The 19273-nt window shown below is 48.4% G+C and overlaps 1 protein-coding gene across 1 annotated transcript in view; it reads right to left on the bottom strand.

The window, feature by feature from the left end:
* Nucleotides 1–19273, bottom strand: part of LOC148506416 (V-set domain containing T-cell activation inhibitor 1-like) — a 123377-nt gene that overhangs the window by 31048 nt on the left and 73056 nt on the right. The window lies entirely within an intron of this gene.

Below are 19273 nucleotides of genomic sequence, written 5' to 3'. Positions count from 1 at the left end.
TTAGGGTGCGGTAGAGGTGGGTTAGTGTTTTACTATGGGAGGGGAGGGTTAAGGTTAGGCTGTGGGAGGGGATGGAAAGAATTAGGCAGTGGAAAGTGAGAATTAGCATTAGGCTGCGGGTGGGGAGGGTTAGAGTTAGGCTGTGGTAGGGGAGGATTAGAGTTATGCTGAAGGAGGGGAGGGTAGAGTTAGTATGCGAGAGGGGAGGATTAGGCTGTGGTAGGGGTGTGTTAGGATTAGACTGTGGGAGGAGAGGGTTAGGCTGCGGTAAGGGAGGCTAGGGTTTGGCTGCGGGAGGAGAGGGTTAGGTGTAGGCTGCAGGAGGCGTGGTTTAGGGTTAGGCTGCAGGAGTTGAAGATTAGGATTAGGCTGCTTTTAGACTGCGGAAGGGGAGGGTTAGGCTGTGGAAGGGGAGGGTTAGGCTGCAGGAGGGGAGGTTCGGGTTAGGCACAGGAGGGCAGGGTTAGGGTTAGGCTGCGGAAAGGGAGGGTTACAGTTAGACTGCAGAGAGTGGTGGGCTGAGTTTAGGCTGCAAGAGGTGTGGGTTAGGGTTAGGCTGTGGGATGGGAGGGTTAGGTTTAGGCTGCTATTAGGCTGCGGAAGAGGAGGGTTAGGCTGCTGGAGGTTAGGTTAGGGTTAGGCTGCAGGAATAGAAGGTTAGGGTTAGGTTGCATGAGGGGAGGGTTAGGAGGCGGTAGGAGAGGGTTAGGATTAGGCTGTTGGGAGGGGAGGGTTAGAGTTAGGCTGAGGGAGAGGAGGGTTAGGCTCCCGTAGATGCGGGTTAGGGTTTGGCTGCAATAGGGATCGATTAGAGTTAGTCTGCGTTAGATGAGTGTTAGGGTTAGGCTGTGGGAGGGTAAGGTTAGGTTTAGGCAGGGTTAGGCTACAGGAGGGGAAATTTAGGCTGTGGGAGAGGAGGTTAGGGTTAGTCTACAGGAGGTGAAATTAAGGTTAAGCTGTGGGAGGGGTGGGTTGTGGTTAGGCCTTGGGAGGGGATGGTTATGGTTAGGCTGTGGGAGGGGAGGGTTAAATTTTAGCTGTGGGAGGGGAGGGTTAGGATTAGTATGCGAGAAGTGAGTGTTAGGATTAGTCAGCAGAAGGGGAGGGATAAGATTCTGTTGCGGGAGGGGAGGTTTAGGTTTAGTCTGCTAGAGAAGATGGTTAAGGTTAAGCTGCCAGAGGGGGGGTTAGGTTTAGGCTGCGTGAGTTGTGGGTTGGGGTTAGGTTGCATGAGGGGAGGGTTAGGGTTAGGCACTATTGAGAGGATTAGTTATGTGATGATTAGGACTAGGCTGCAGGAGGGGAGGGTTAGAGTTAGGCTATGTGGGGGGGAGGGTTAGGCTATTAGATGGGGGTTATGGTTGTGCACTAGGAGAAGGGTTAGGGTTAGGCTGCGGGAAGGGTGGGTTAGGGATAGGCTATGGGGGGAGTGTTAGGGTTATGCTGCAGGAGGGAAGGGTTAGGGATAAACAGCAGAAGGGGAGTGTTAAGGTTAGTCACAAGGGAGAGAGTTAGGGTTAGGCTATTGAAGGGTTAGGGTTAGGCACTAGGGGAGGGTTAGAGCAAGTTTGCAGGTGGTGAGGGAAGGGTTAGGCACTAGGGAGAGAGATAGGGCTAAGCTGCAGGAGGGGAGGGTTAGGGTTAGGCACCTGGAGGAGGGTTAGGGCTAGGCTGCAGGAGGGGAAGGTTAGGTTTAGGCACTAGGGGAGGGTTAGGACTAGGCTACTAGAGGGAAGGGTTACTGTTAGGTACTAAGGAGTGCTTTAGGTTTAGGCTATGGGATGGTTAGTGCTATGCAGCAGGAGGGGAGGGTTAGGGCTAGGCTACAGGAGGGAAAGGTTACTGTTAGGCTCTAGGGAGAGGTTAAGGTTTAGGCTATGGGATGGTTAGGGCTAGGTGGCAGGAGGGTAGGTTTAGGGTTAGGCTACACCAGGGATGGTTTAGGGTTTGGCTGAGGGAGGAAAGGTTAGGGTTAGGCACTAAAGAGAGGATTAGGATTAGGCTACAGGAGTGCTAGGGCTAGGCAAGGAGAGGGGAGGGTTATGGTTAGGCACCAGGAAGAGGGTTAGGGTTAGCAGTGCCGTAACTAGACTTTTTGCTGCCCTGTGTCAGAGAGAGCATTGCCCCCCATTTTTTAAATAGGAACATTAATAAGGCAGTGCACCTGAAAAAGGGCCATGGCCTTATGGGGAAGGGCCAAGTAAGAGATAGTGGTACTCCTGTGGCAGCCAGGAGATGCTGGGGATAAAAGAAGACTAAGCTACAAGTGAGAAGGAAAATAAACAGGAAAATTGACAGGTCCAAACAGCGCCCCCTGCCCTGCGTTGCCCAGTGCCATAGCACAGGTTGCATTACCCTAGTTATGGCCTTGAGGGTTAGGCTATGGGAGGGTTAAAGCTAGGTGGTGGGAGGGAAGGTTAGGGTTAGTCTACTAGAGGTTTTTTGTTAGGGTAAGGCACTAGGTGGAGGGGAGTGTTAGGCACTAGGGGAGGCTTAGAGCTAGGCTGCAGGAGGGGAGGGTTATTGTAAGGCATTAGAGGAAGGGGAGGGTTAGGCTGTGGGAAGGGAGGGCTAGGTACTAGGGAGAGGGTTAGGCTATGAGAGGAAAGGGTTAGGGGAGGAGAGTTAAACATCAGGGGTAGGGTGAGGGTTAGACTCCTGAGGGAAAGTTAGTATTAGGCACTAGAGGCAGAGTTAGGAGTTAGCGTTAATCACAGCAGGAAGTGGGTAGTATCAGCCGGTGCTCACTGTCAGCTGACCACCAAACCCAGAAGACACCGCTGGAGTCGCCAGACACTCCAAACAAGGAACATAATGTTTCACCTCCGCCAAAACAGGTAACACATACAAGATACAGGAACAGATTTCATGCAACACCAGCCATGTAGTTTACCTTTTAAGATGCACATGCAACCTACAGTACATAGGCAGAACCGTGAGGCCACTTAAGACAAGATTAGCAGAGCACCTCAGAAGCATCAGAAACAAATCAGAAAACCACAACATTCCCCTACATTTCCTAGAGAAACACCAAAGTAACCCCAAGGACATTGAATTCCTAGGTATCAAGACCATCACTCACAACTGGAGAGGGGGGTGACATAACCAAAAGACTCAATAAAGAAGAATTAAAATGGATATTCACTCAGGACACTTTCACACCCCGCGGTCTCAACATAGACAATGATATCCAGTCAATCATCTCCAAATAATGCACACCCAAACCAACCACCACCCCAACATACGACTGAAGTTATTGTTCCACTGCAACTCCATAGGATGACACCATACACCAAAAACCATCATACTTCACAACACACAACCATAACCCATCCCAATCACACACACAAGACACACCCAACCCCAACCTGTACATTAGTAATCACCACGCAATCAGCCCCTGCACACACCTGCACCTCATTACCATTCAGCAAGTCCCTGCACACACCTCCACCGCATTGCCATTCACCATGCAGCAAGTCCCTGCACACACCTGCACCTCATCACCATTCACCATTCAGCAAGTCCCTGCACACACCTACACCGCATTACCATTCACCATTCAGCAAGTCCCTGCACACACCTGTACCGCATTACCATTCAAACACACCATTGGCCTAATCTGATTACAGTTATCACTCCAGCTAGTCCTTGCACACACCTGCACCGCATCACCATTCTGCAAATCCCTGCACACACCTGCACTGCATTATCTCTCAAACGCACCATTGGCCCCTTGAGTCACCTGATCACACCCCTACCCCGGGAAGTGCGCTACATAAGAACCTCAGAAGCATTGAACATCTCACACCTCCTTGATGAAGGCACCTGTGCCGAAACGCATTAGAGACCCCCAGACACTTACCCATCTTGAACCCACCTGTATCTACATCCGCCCCAATCCAGGCACCTGAACGGCAGCAGCGGTGCTTAACCGGACGCTGGTCCCCACTCACACCAGCCCCAGCCTCTGCCAAACGACAGCGCTGCACGTGCTCATCACACCACCGCACACAGCACAGGTTTCACCTGCACTGCATCCACGGACGTGAGCCACTGAAACAGTGCACATCCCCCACCGTGGCATCATACTGGACTTTGAGAAGATCTGATCCCACACCAACGGACCTGGGCACCTACCGGTAGGTCAGCACCCATTCTCCTCACCAGTGTGGGATGCCGCAAAGTGGGAGCACCCCTAATCACCTCCAACAGGGCATCCCAGTTCAGAAGTCTGTCAACCATAGGTCCAGCAGGGAAGCATGCAGTAGTCAGGACCGCATGTCAAGGAGCCCCCTGAAACGGTTGACCCTACTCCCCACAATGTGGATACGCCCTGTCACCAAAAATCACCAAACAACTGGGCAGTGTGTGCTGCCACGAACCATCTAAGAGACATTTATCCTCCAGGAGCACTGTGCCTCCTACTGAGCAAATCCCACCCCCTATGTGCACACACAGATACACACAAAACATATTTTTTTCTTCCACCACCCATCCAGCCTCCAGTATTTCTGTTCTACCACAACACATCCACCACAACACACAGCCATCTGCTCCCCTCAACCTCCCAGCATATTTTCCCTCCTCCCTCTCCCCACCAATACACACACAACCAAGGAGCGCACGTACCCTCCAATCTTACCAAGGAACAAAATGTACATTGTTCAGAGTGTCTGGCAGGGGTGAATCTAGGGTTCCAAGCGCCCCTGGCAAAGAAAGGGACTGCCGCCCCCCTTCCCCCACGGACCCATTTTTTCGGAAAAACAAAAGACAAAATAGAGATTAGTGCCAGCACCCATGGTGAGTGGCATCCTGGTCTAGGGGTAGATACAACCCTGGATGACACACACTGAAAGTGACACACACACAGAAGGTGACACACATCGGAGGTGACACACACACATCGGAGGTGACACAGAGAAGGTGACACCACAGGAGGTGACACACACATATAGGTGACACACACAGGAGGTGACACACAGACACAGGAGGTGACACACAGAGAAGGTGACACACACACACAGGAGTTGACACACAGAGGTAACACACTCACAAAGGAGGTGACACACACACACAGGAGGTGACACACACATAGAAGGTGACACACACACATAGGAGGTGACACACACAGGAGGTGGCACAGAGAGGTGACACACACACACAGGAGGTGACACACACACATATAGATGGCAAACACAGGAGGTGACACACACACACAAGAGATGACACACAGGGAAGGTGACACACACATACAGGAGGTGGCACACAGAGGTGACACACACATAGGAGGTGACACACACATAGAAGGTGACACACACACACAGGAGGTGACACACACAGGAGGTGACACACACAGGAGGTGGCACACAGAGGTGACACACACACACAGAAGGTGACACACACACATAGGAAGTGACACATACACAAATAGGAGATGATACACAGAGAAGGTGATACACACATAAGAGGTGACACACACAGGAGATGATACACAGAGGTGACACACACAAAGGAGGTGACACACCCAGGAGATGATACACATAGGAGGTGACACACACACACACATAGGAGGTGACACACACACACATAGGAGGTGAAACACACACACATAGGAGATGATACACAGAGAAGGTGACACACACATAGGAGGTGACACACAGGAGATGATACACATAGGAGGTGACACACACATAGGAGGGGACACACACAGGAGATGATACACAGAGAAGATGACACACATAGGAGGTGACACACAGGAGATGATACACAGAGAAGGTGACACACACATAGGAGGTGACACACACACAGAGAAGGTGACACACACACACATGAGGTGGCACACAGAGGTGACACACACACACATAGGAGGTGACACACACTCATAGAAGGTGACACACACACATAGGAGGTGACAAACACAAACATAGGAGGTGACACACACATAGGAGGTGACACACACAGAAGATGATACACAAAAGAGGTGACACACACATGAGATGATACACATAGGAGGTGACACACACAGGAGATGATACACACAGGAGGTGATACACATAGGAGATGATACACATAGGAGGTGACACACACAGGAGATGATACACACAGGAGATGATACACATAGGATGTGACACACACATAGGAGGTGACACACACAGGAGATGATACACACAGGAGGTGACACACACAGGAGGTGACACACACAGGAGATGACACACATAGGAGGTGACACACACAGGAGATGATACACATAGGAGGTGACACACACAGGAGGGGACACACACAGGAGGTGACACACACAGGAGATGATACACATAGGAGGTGGCACACACAGGAGATGATACACATAGGAGGTGACACACACACATAGGAGGTGACACACACAGGAGATGATACACATAGGAGGTGACACACACACAGGAGATGATACACATAGGAAGTGACACACACACAGGAGATGATACACATAGGAGGTGACACACACAGGAGGTGACACACACAGGAGATGATACACATAGGTGACACACACACACAGGAGGTGACACACACAGAAGATGATACACATAGGAGGTGACACACACCGGAGATGATACACATAGGAGATGATACACACAGGAGATGATACACCAATACACACACAACCAAGGAGCGCACGTACCCTCCAATCTTACCAAGGAACAAAATGTACATTGTTCAGAGTGTCTGGCTGGGGTGAATCTAGGGTTCCAAGCGCCCCTGGCAAAGAAAGGGACTGCCGCCCCCCTTCCCCCATGGACCCATATTTTCGGAAAAACAAAAGACAAAATAGAGATTAGTGCCAGCACCCATGGTGAGTGGCATCCTGGTCTAGGGGTAGATACAACCCTGGATGACACACACTGAAAGTGACACACACAGAAGGTGACACACATCGGAGGTGACACACACACATCGGAGGTGACACAGAGAAGGTGACACCACAGGAGGTGACACACACATATAGGTGACACACAGACACAGGAGGTGACACACAGAGAAGGTGACACACAGAGAAGGTGACACACACACACAGGAGGTGACACACAGAGGTAACACACTCACAAAGGAGGTGACACACACACACAGGAGGTGACACACACATAGAAGGTGACACACACACATAGGAGGTGACACACACAGGAGGTGGAACAGAGAGGTGACACACACACACAGGAGGTGACACACACACATATAGATGGCACACACAGGAGGTGACACACACAGGAGATGACACACAGAGAAGGTGACACACACACACAGGAGGTGGCACACAGAGGTGACACACACATAGAAGGTGACACACACATAGAAGGTGACACACACACACAGGAGGTGACACACACAGGAGGTGACACACACAGGAGGTGGCACACAGAGGTGACACACACACACAGAGGGTGACACACACACATAGGAGGTGACACACACACAAATAGGAGATGATACACAGAGAAGGTGATACACACATATTCGGTGACACATACAGGAGATGATACACAGAGGTGACACACACATAGGAGGTGACACACACAGGATATGATACACATAGGAGGTGACACACACACACATAGGAGGTGACACACACACACATAGGAGGTGAAACATACACACATAGGAGATGATACACAGAGAAGGTGACACACACATAGGAGGTGACACACAGGAGATGATACACATAGGAGGTGACACACACATAGGAGGTGACACACAAATAGGAGGTGACACACACAGGAGATGATAGACAGAGAAGATGACACACACATAGGAGGTGACACACACTGGAGATGATACACAGAGAAGATGACACACACACACATGAGGTGGCACACAGAGGTGACACACACACACATAGGAGGTGACACACACATAGAAGGTGACACACACACATAGGAGGTGACAAACACAAACATAGGAGGTGACACACACATAGGAGGTGACACACACAGAAGATGATACACATAGGAGGTGACACACACAGGAGATGATACACATAGGAGGTGACACACACAGGAGATGATACACACAGGCGGTGATACACATAAGAGACGATACACATAGGAGGTGACACACACAGGAGATGATACACACAGGAGTTGATACACATAGGATGTGACACACACATAGGAGGTGACACACACAGGAGATGATACACACAGGAGGTGACACACACAGGAGGTGACACACACTGGAGATGACACACATAGGAGGTGACACACACAGGAGATGATACACATAGGAGGTGACACACACAGGAGGGGACACACACAGGAGGTGACACACACAGGAGATGATACACAAAGGAGGTGGCACACACACATAGGAGGTGACACACACAGGAGATGATACACATAGGAGGTGACACACACACAGGAGATGATACACATAGGAAGTGACACACACACAGGAGATGATACACATAGGAGGTGACACACACAGGAGGTGATACACATAGGTGACACACACACACAGGAGGTGACACACACCGGAGATGATACACATAGGAGATGATACACACAGGAGATGATACACATAGGAGGTAACACACACAGGAGATGATACACATAGGAGGTGACACACATAGGAGGTGACACACATAGGAGGTGACACACACAGGACATGATACACACAGGACATGATACACATAGGAGGTGACACACACAGGAGGTGACACACACAGGAGGTGACACACATAGGAGGTGACACATACAGGAGATGATACACATAGGAGATGACACACGGGAGATGATACACACAGGAGGTGATACACAGGAGATGATACACATAGGATGTGACACACACAGGAGATGATACACACAGGAGATGATACACATAGGATGTGACACACACATAGGAGGTGACACACACAGGAGATGAAACACACAGGAGGTGACACACACAGGAGATGATACACACAGGAGGTGACACACACAGGAGGTGACACACACAGGAGATGATACACATAGGAGGTGACACACACAGGAGGTAACACACACAGGAGATGATACACATAGGAGGTGATACACATAGGAGGTGACACACACAGGAGATGATACACATAGAAGGTGATACACACAGGATATGATATACATAGGAGGTGACACACAGGAGATGATACACATAGGAGGTGACACACACAGGAGATGATACACACAGGAGATGATACACATAGGAGGTGACACACACAGGAGATGATACACAGAGAAGGTGACACACACACAGGAGGTGACACACAGAGGAGATGATACACATAGGAGTTGACACACACAGGAGATGATACACACAGGAGGTGACACACACAGGAGATGATACACATAGGAGGTGACACACAGGAGATGATACACACAGGAAATGATACACATAGGAGGTGACACACACATAGGAGGTGACACACACAGGAGATGACACACATAGGAGGTGACACACATTGGAGGTGACACACACAGGAGATGATACACATAGGAGGTGGCACACACAGGAGTTGACACACACAGGAGATGATACACAGAGGAGTTGACACACACAGGAGATGATACACACAGGAGATGATACACACAGGAGGTGACACACAAAGGAGGTGACACACACAGGAGATGATACACATAGGAGATGATACACACATAGGAGGTGACACACACAGGAGATGATACACACAGGAGATGACACACACAGGAGGTGACACACACAGGAGGTGACACACACAGGAGATGATACACATAAGAGGTGACACACACAGGAGATGATACACACATAGGAGGTGACACACACAGGAGATGATACACATAGGAGGTGATACACACAGGAGGTGACACACACAGAAGATGATACACACAGGAGGTGACACACACAGGAGATGATACACACAGGAGATGATACACATAGGAGGTGACACACACAGGAGATGATACACACAGGAGATGATACACACAGGAGATGACACACATAGGAGGTGACACACACAGGAGATGATACACACAGGAGATGATACACACAGGAGAAGATAGACACATAGGAGGTGACACACACAGGAGATGATACACACAGGAGATGACACACATAGGAGGTGACACACACAGGAGATGATACACATAGGAGATGATACACACCGGAGATGATACACACATAGGAGGTGACACACATAGGAGATGATACACACAGGAGATGATACACACAGGAGATGACACATATAGGATGTGACACACACAGGAGATGATACACATAGGAGGTGACACACACAGGAGGTGACACACATATAGGAGGTGACACACACAGGAGATGATACACACAGAAGATGATACACACAGGAGATGATACACATAGGAGCTGACACACACAGGAGATGATACACATAGGAGATGATACACATAGAAGGTGACACACAGGAGATGATACACAAAGAAGGTGACACACACATACAAAGGAGGTGACACACACAGGAGGTGACACACACAGGAGATAATACACACAGGAGATGATACACACCGGAGGTGACACACAGAAGATGATACACACAGGAGATGATACACACAGGAGATGATACACATGGGAGGTGACACACACAGGAGATGACACACACAGGAGGTGACACACACAGGAGATGATACACAGAGAAGGTGACACACACATTGGAGGTGACACACACAGGAGGTGACACACACAGGAGATAATACACACAGGAGATGATACACAGAGAAGGTGACAAACACAGGAGATGATACACATAGGAGGTGACACACACATAGGAGGTGACACACACAAGAGATGATACACATAGGAGGTGACACACACAGGAGATGATACACATAGGAGGTGACACACAGGAGATGATACATATAGGAGGTGACACACACAGGAGATGATACACACAGGAGATGATAAACATAGGAGGTGACACACACATAGGAGGTGACACACACAGGAGATGATACACATAGGAGGTGACACACACAGGAGATGATACACATAGGAGGTGGCACACACAGGAGATGATACACATAGGAGGTGACACACACACATAGGAGGTGACACACACAGGAGATGATACACATAGGAGGTGACACACACACAGGAGATGATACACATAGGAAGTGACACACACACAGGAGATGATACACATAGGAGGTGACACACACAGGAGGTGATACACATAGGTGACACACACACACAGGAGGTGACACACACAGAAGATGATACACATAGGAGGTGACACACACCGGAGATGATACACATAGGAGATGATACACACAGGAGATGATACACATAGGAGGTGACACACACAGGAGGTGACACACATAGGAGATGATACACATAGGATGTGACACACACATAGGAGGTGACACACAGGAGATGATACACACAGGAGGTGACACACACAGGAGATGATACACACAGGAGGTGACACACACAGAAGGTGACACACACAGTAGATGATACACATAGGAGGTGACACACACAGGAGGTGACACACACAGGAGATGATACACATAGGAGATGACACACACAGGAGATGATACACATAGAAGGTGATACACACAGGATATGATATACATAGGAGGTGACTCACAGGAGATGATACACAGAGAAGGTGACACACACATTGGAGGTGACACACACAGGAGGTGACACACACAGGAGATGATACACACAGGAGATGATACACAGAGAAGGTGACAAACACAGGAGATGATACACATAGGAGGTGACACACACATAGGAGGTGACACACACAGGAGATGATACACATAGGAGGTGACACACACAGGAGATGATACACATAGGAGGTGACACACACAGGAGATGATACACACAGGAGATGATACACATAGGAGGTGACACGCACAGGAGATGATACACAGAGAAGGTGACACACACACAGGAGGTGACACACAGAGGAGATGATACACATAGGAGTTGACACACACAGGAGATGATACACACAGGAGGTGACACACACAGGAGATGATACACATAGGAGGTGACACACAGGAGATGATACACACAGGAAATGATACACATAGGAGGTGACACACACATAGGAGGTGACACACACAGGAGATGACACACATAGGAGGTGACACACATAGGAGGTGACACACACTTGAGATGATACACATAGGAGGTGACACACACAGGAGATGATACACAGAGGAGATGATACACATAGGAGTTGACACACACAGGAGATGATACACACAGGAGATGATACACACAGGAGATGACACACACAGGAGGTGACACACACAGGAGGTGACACACACAGGAGATGATACACACAGGAGATGATACACACATAGGAGGTGACACACACAGGAGATGATACACATAGGAGGTGACACACATAGGAGGTGACACACACAGAAGATGATACACATAGGAGGTGACACACAGGAGATGATACACACAGGAGATGATACACACAGGAGATGATACACATAGGAGGTGACACACACAGGAGATGATACACACAGGAGATGATACACATAGGAGATGACACACACAGGAGATGATACACATAGAAGGTGATACACACAGGAGATGACACACATAGGAGGTGACACACACAGGAGATGATTCACATAGGAGATGATACACACAGGAGAAGATAGACACATAGGAGGTGACACACATAGGAGATGATACACACAGGAGATGACACACATAGGAGGTGACACACACAGGAGATGATACACATAGGAGATGATACACACCGGAGATGATACACACATAGGAGGTGACACACATAGGAGATGATACACACAGGAGATGATACACACAGGAGATGACACATATAGGAGGTGACACACACAGGAGATGATACACATAGGAGGTGACACACACAGGAGGTGACACACATATAGGAGGTGACACACACAGGAGATGATCCACACAGGAGATGATACACATAGGAGGTGACACACACAGGAGATGATACACATAGAAGGTGACACACATAGGAGGTGACACACATAGGAGATGATACACACAGGAGATGATACACATAGGAGCTGACATACACAGGAAATGATACACATAGGAGCTGACACACACAGGAGATGATACACATAGGAGCTGACACACACAGGAGATGATACACATAGGAGATGATACACATAGAAGGTGACACACAGGAGATGATACACACAAAGAAGGTGACACACACATACACAGGAGGTGACACACACAGGAGATAATACACACAGGAGATGATACACACAGGAGGTGACACACACAGAAGATGATACACACAGGAGATGATACACACAGGAGATGACACACACAGGAGGTGACACACACAGGAGGTGACACACACAGGAGATGATACACATAGGAGGTGACACACACAGGAGATGATACACATAGGAGGTGACACACACAGGAGATGATACACACAGGAGATGATACACATAGGAGGTGACACACACAGGAGGTGACACACACAGGAGGTGACACACACAGGAGATGATACACATAGAAGGTGACACACATAGGAGGTGACACACATATGAGGTGACACACACAGGAGATGATACACATAGGAGGTGACACACACACACAGGAGATGATATACACAGGAGATGATACACATAGGAGGTGACACACACACACAGGAGATGACACACACAGGAGATGATACACATAGAAGGTGATACACACAGGATATGATATACATAGGAGGTGACACACAGGAGATGATACACAGAGAAGGTGACACACACATTGGAGGTGACACACACAGGAGGTGACACACACAGGAGATGATACACACAGGAGATGATACACAGAGAAGGTGACAAACACAGGAGATGATACACATAGGAGGTGACACACACATAGGAGGTGACACACACAGGAGAAGATACACAGAGAAGGTGACAAACACAGGAGATGATACACATAGGAGGTGACACGCACAGGAGATGATACACAGAGAAGGTGACACACACACAGGAGGTGACACACAGAGGAGATGATACACAGGAGTTGACACACACAGGAGATGATACACACAGGAGGTGACACACACAGGAGATGATACACATAGGAGGTGACACACAGGAGATGATACACACAGGAAATGATACACATAGGAGGTGACACACACATAGAAGGTGACACACACAGGAGATGACACACATAGGAGGTGACACACACAGGAGGTGACACACACAGGAGATGATACACATAGGAGGTGACACACACAGGAGATGATACACAGAGGAGATGATACACATAGGAGTTGACACACACAGGAGATGATACACACAGGAGATGATACACACAGGAGATGACACACACAGGAGGTGACACACACAGGAGGTGACACACACAGGAGGTGACACACACAGGAGATGATACACACAGGAGATGATACACACATAGGAGGTGACACACACAGGAGATGATACACATAGGAGGTGACACACATAGGAGGTGACACACACAGAAGATGATACACATAGGAGGTGACACACACAGGAGATGATACACACAGGAGATGATACACACAGGAGATGATACACATAGGAGGTGACACACACAGGAGATGATACACACAGGAGATGATACACATAGGAGATGACACACACAGGAGATGATACACATAGAAGGTGATACACACAGGAGATGACACACATAGGAGGTGACACACACAGGAGATGATTCACATAGGAGATGATACACACAGGAGAAGATAGACACATAGGAGGTGACACACATAGGAGATGATACACACAGGAGATGACACACATAGGAGGTGACACACACAGGAGATGATACATATAGGAGATGATACACACCGGAGATGATACACACATAGGAGGTGACACACATAGGAGATGATACACACAGGAGATGATACACACAGGAGATGACACATATAGGAGGTGACACACACAGGAGATGATACACATAGGAGGTGACACACACAGGAGGTGACACACATATAGGAGGTGACACACACAGGAGATGATACACACAGGAGATGATACACATAGGAGGTGACACACACAGGAGATGATACACATAGAAGGTGACACACATAGGAGGTGACACACATAGGAGATGATACACACAGGAGATGATACACATAGGAGCTGACATACACAGGAAATGATACACATAGGAGCTGACACACACAGGAGATGATACACATAGGAGCTGACACACACAGGAGATGATACACATAGGAGATGATACACATAGAAGGTGACACACAGGAGATGATACACACAAAGAAGGTGACACACACATACACAGGAGGTGACACACACAGGAGATAATACACACAGGAGATGATACACACAGGAGGTGACACACACAGAAGATGATACACACAGGAGATGATACACACAGGAGATGACACACACAGGAGGTGACACACACAGGAGGTGACACACACAGGAGATGATACACATAGGAGGTGACACACACAGGAGATGATACACATAGGAGGTGACACACACAGGAGATGATACACACAGGAGATGATACACATAGGAGGTGACACACACAGGAGGTGACACACACAGGAGGTGACACACACAGGAGATTATACACATAGAAGGTGACACACATAGGAGGTGACACACATATGAGGTGACACACACAGGAGATGATACACATAGGAGGTGACACACACACACAGGAGATGATATACACAGGAGATGATACACATAGGGGGTGACACACACACACAGGAGATGACACACACAGGAGATGATACACATAGAAGGTGATACACACAGGATATGATATACATAGGAGGTGACACACAGGAGATGATACACAGAGAAGGTGACACACACATTGGAGGTGACACACACAGGAGGTGACACACACAGGAGATGATACACACAGGAGATGATACACAGAGAAGGTGACAAACACAGGAGATGATACACATAGGAGGTGACACACACATAGGAGGTGACACACACAGGAGGTGACACACACAGGAGATGATACACATAGGAGGTGACACACACAGGAGATGATACACACAGGAGATGATACACATAGGAGGTGACACGCACAGGAGATGATACACAGAGAAGGTGACACACACAGGAGGTGACACACAGAGGAGATGATACACATAGGAGTTGACACACACAGGAGATGATACACACAGGAGGTGACACACAGGATATGATACACACAGGAGATGATACACATAGGAGGTGACACACAGGAGATGATACACAGGAAATGATACACATAGGAGGTGACACACACATAGGAGGTGACACACACAGGAGATGATACACATAGGAGGTGACACACACAGGAGGTGACACACACAGGAGATGATACACAGAGGAGATGATACACACAGGAGTTGACACACACAGGAGATGATACACACAGGAGATGATACACACAGGAGGTGACACACACAGGAGGTGACACACACAGGAGGTGACACACGCAGGAGATGATACACACATAGGAGGTGACACACACAGGAGATGGTACACATAGGAGGTGATACACATAGGAGGTGACACACACAGGAGATGGTACACATAGGAGGTGATACACATAGGAGGTGACACACACAGAAGATGATACAAATAGGAGGTGACACACACAGGAGATGATACACACAGGAGATGATACACACAGGAGATGATACACATAGGAGGTGACACACACAGGAGATGATACACACAGGAGATGACACACATAGGAGGTGACACACACAGGAGATGATACACATAGGAGATGATACACACAGGAGAAGATACACACATAGGAGGTGACACACATAGGAGATGATACACACAGGAGATGACACACATAGGAGGTGACACACACAGGAGATGATACACATAGAAGGTGACACACAGGAGATGATTCACATAGGAGATGATACACACCGGAGATGATACACACATAGGAGGTGACACACATAGGAGATGATACACACAGGAGATGATACACACAGGAGATGACACATATAGGAGGTGACACACACAGGAGATGATACACATAGGAGGTGACACACAAGAGGTGACACAAATATAGGAGGTGACACACACAGGAGATGATACACACAGTAGTTGACACACACAGGAGATGATACACACAGGAGATGATACACACAGGAGGTGACACACACAGGAGGTGACACACACAGGAGGTGACACACGCAGGAGATGATACACACATAGGAGGTGACACACACAGGAGATGGTACACATAGGAGGTGATACACATAGGAGGTGACACACACAGGAGATGGTACACATAGGAGGTGATACACATAGGAGGTGACACACACAGAAGATGATACACATAGGAGGTGACACACACAGGAGATGATACACACAGGAGATGATACACACAGGAGATGATACACATAGGAGGTGACACACACAGGAGATGATACACACAGGAGATGACACACATAGGAGGTGACACACACAGGAGATGATACACATAGGAGATGATACACACAGGAGAAGATACACACATAGGAGGTGACACACATAGGAGATGATACACACAGGAGATGACACACATAGGAGGTGACACACACAGGAGATGATACACATAGAAGGTGACACACAGGAGATGATTCACATAGGAGATGATACACACCGGAGATGATACACACATAGGAGGTGACACACATAGGAGATGATACACACAGGAGATGATACACACAGGAGATGACACATATAGGAGGTGACACACACAGGAGATGATACACATAGAAGGTGACACACATAGGAGGTGACACACAGGAGATGATACACATAGGAGATGATACACATAGAAGGTGACACACAGGAGATGATACACAAAGAAGGTGACACACACATACACAGGAGGTGAAACACACAGGAGGTGACACACACAGGAGATGATACACACAGGAGGTGACACACACAGAAGATGATACACACAGGAGATGATACACACAGGAGATGTTACACATGGGAGGTGACACACACGGGAGATGACACACACGGGAGGTGACACACGCAGGAGATGATACACATAGGAGGTGACACACACAGGAGATGATACACACAGGAGATGACACACACAGGAAGTGACACACACAGGAGGTGACACACACAGGAGATGATACACACAGGAGGTGACACACACAGGAGATGACACACATAGGAGATGACACACACAGGAGATGATACACATAGAAGGTGACACACATAGGAGGTGACACACATAGGAGGTGACACACACAGGAGATGATACACATAGGAGGTGACACACACACAGGAGATGATATACACAGAAGATGATACACATAGGAGGTGACACACACACACAGGAGATGATACAGACAGGAGATGATACACATAGGAGGTGATACACACATATAGGAGGCGACACACACAGGAGATGATACACACAGGAGGTGATACACATAGGAGATGATACACATAGGAGGTGATACACACATATAGGAGGTGACACACACAGGAGATGATACACATAGGAGATGACACACACAGGAGGTGACACACACAGGAGATGATACACATAGGAGGTGACACACACGAGATGATACTCACAGGAGATGATACACACAGGAGGTGACACACACAGAAGATGATACACATAGGAGATGATACACACAGGAGATGATACACATAGGAGGTGACACACATGAGATGATACACACAGGAGATGACACACACAGGAGATGATACACACAGGAGGTGACACACACAGAAGATGATACACACAGGAGGTGACACACACAGGTGATGATACACATCGGAGGTGACACACAGAGGAGATGATACACACAGGAGGTGACACACACAGGAGATGATACACATAGGAGGTGACACACACAGGAGATGATACACACAGGAGGTGACACACACATAGGAGCTGACACACAGGAGATGATACACACAGGAGATGATACACACAGGAGGTGACACACACAGGAGGTGACACACACATAGGAGCTGACACACACAGGAGATGATACACACAGGAGATGACACACACAGGAGGTGACACACACAGGAGGTGATACACACAGGAGATGATACACACAGGAGATGATACACACAGGAGGTGACCCACACAGGAGGTGACACACACATAGGGGGTGACACACACAGGAGATGATACACACAGGAGATGACACACACAGGAGGTGACACACACAGGAGGTGACACACACAGGAGATGACACACATAGGAGGTGACACACACAGGAGATGATACACACAGGAGATGATACACACAGGAGGTGACACACACAGGAGAT

Source organism: Taudactylus pleione, unplaced genomic scaffold (assembly GCF_031769625.1).
Source record: "Taudactylus pleione unplaced genomic scaffold, aTauple2 ptg000405l, whole genome shotgun sequence".
NCBI classification, from domain to species: Eukaryota; Metazoa; Chordata; class Amphibia; order Anura; family Myobatrachidae; genus Taudactylus; species Taudactylus pleione.
The sequence above is the reverse complement of the archived record's forward strand: the minus strand, read 5'-3'. Positions and strand labels throughout refer to the sequence as shown.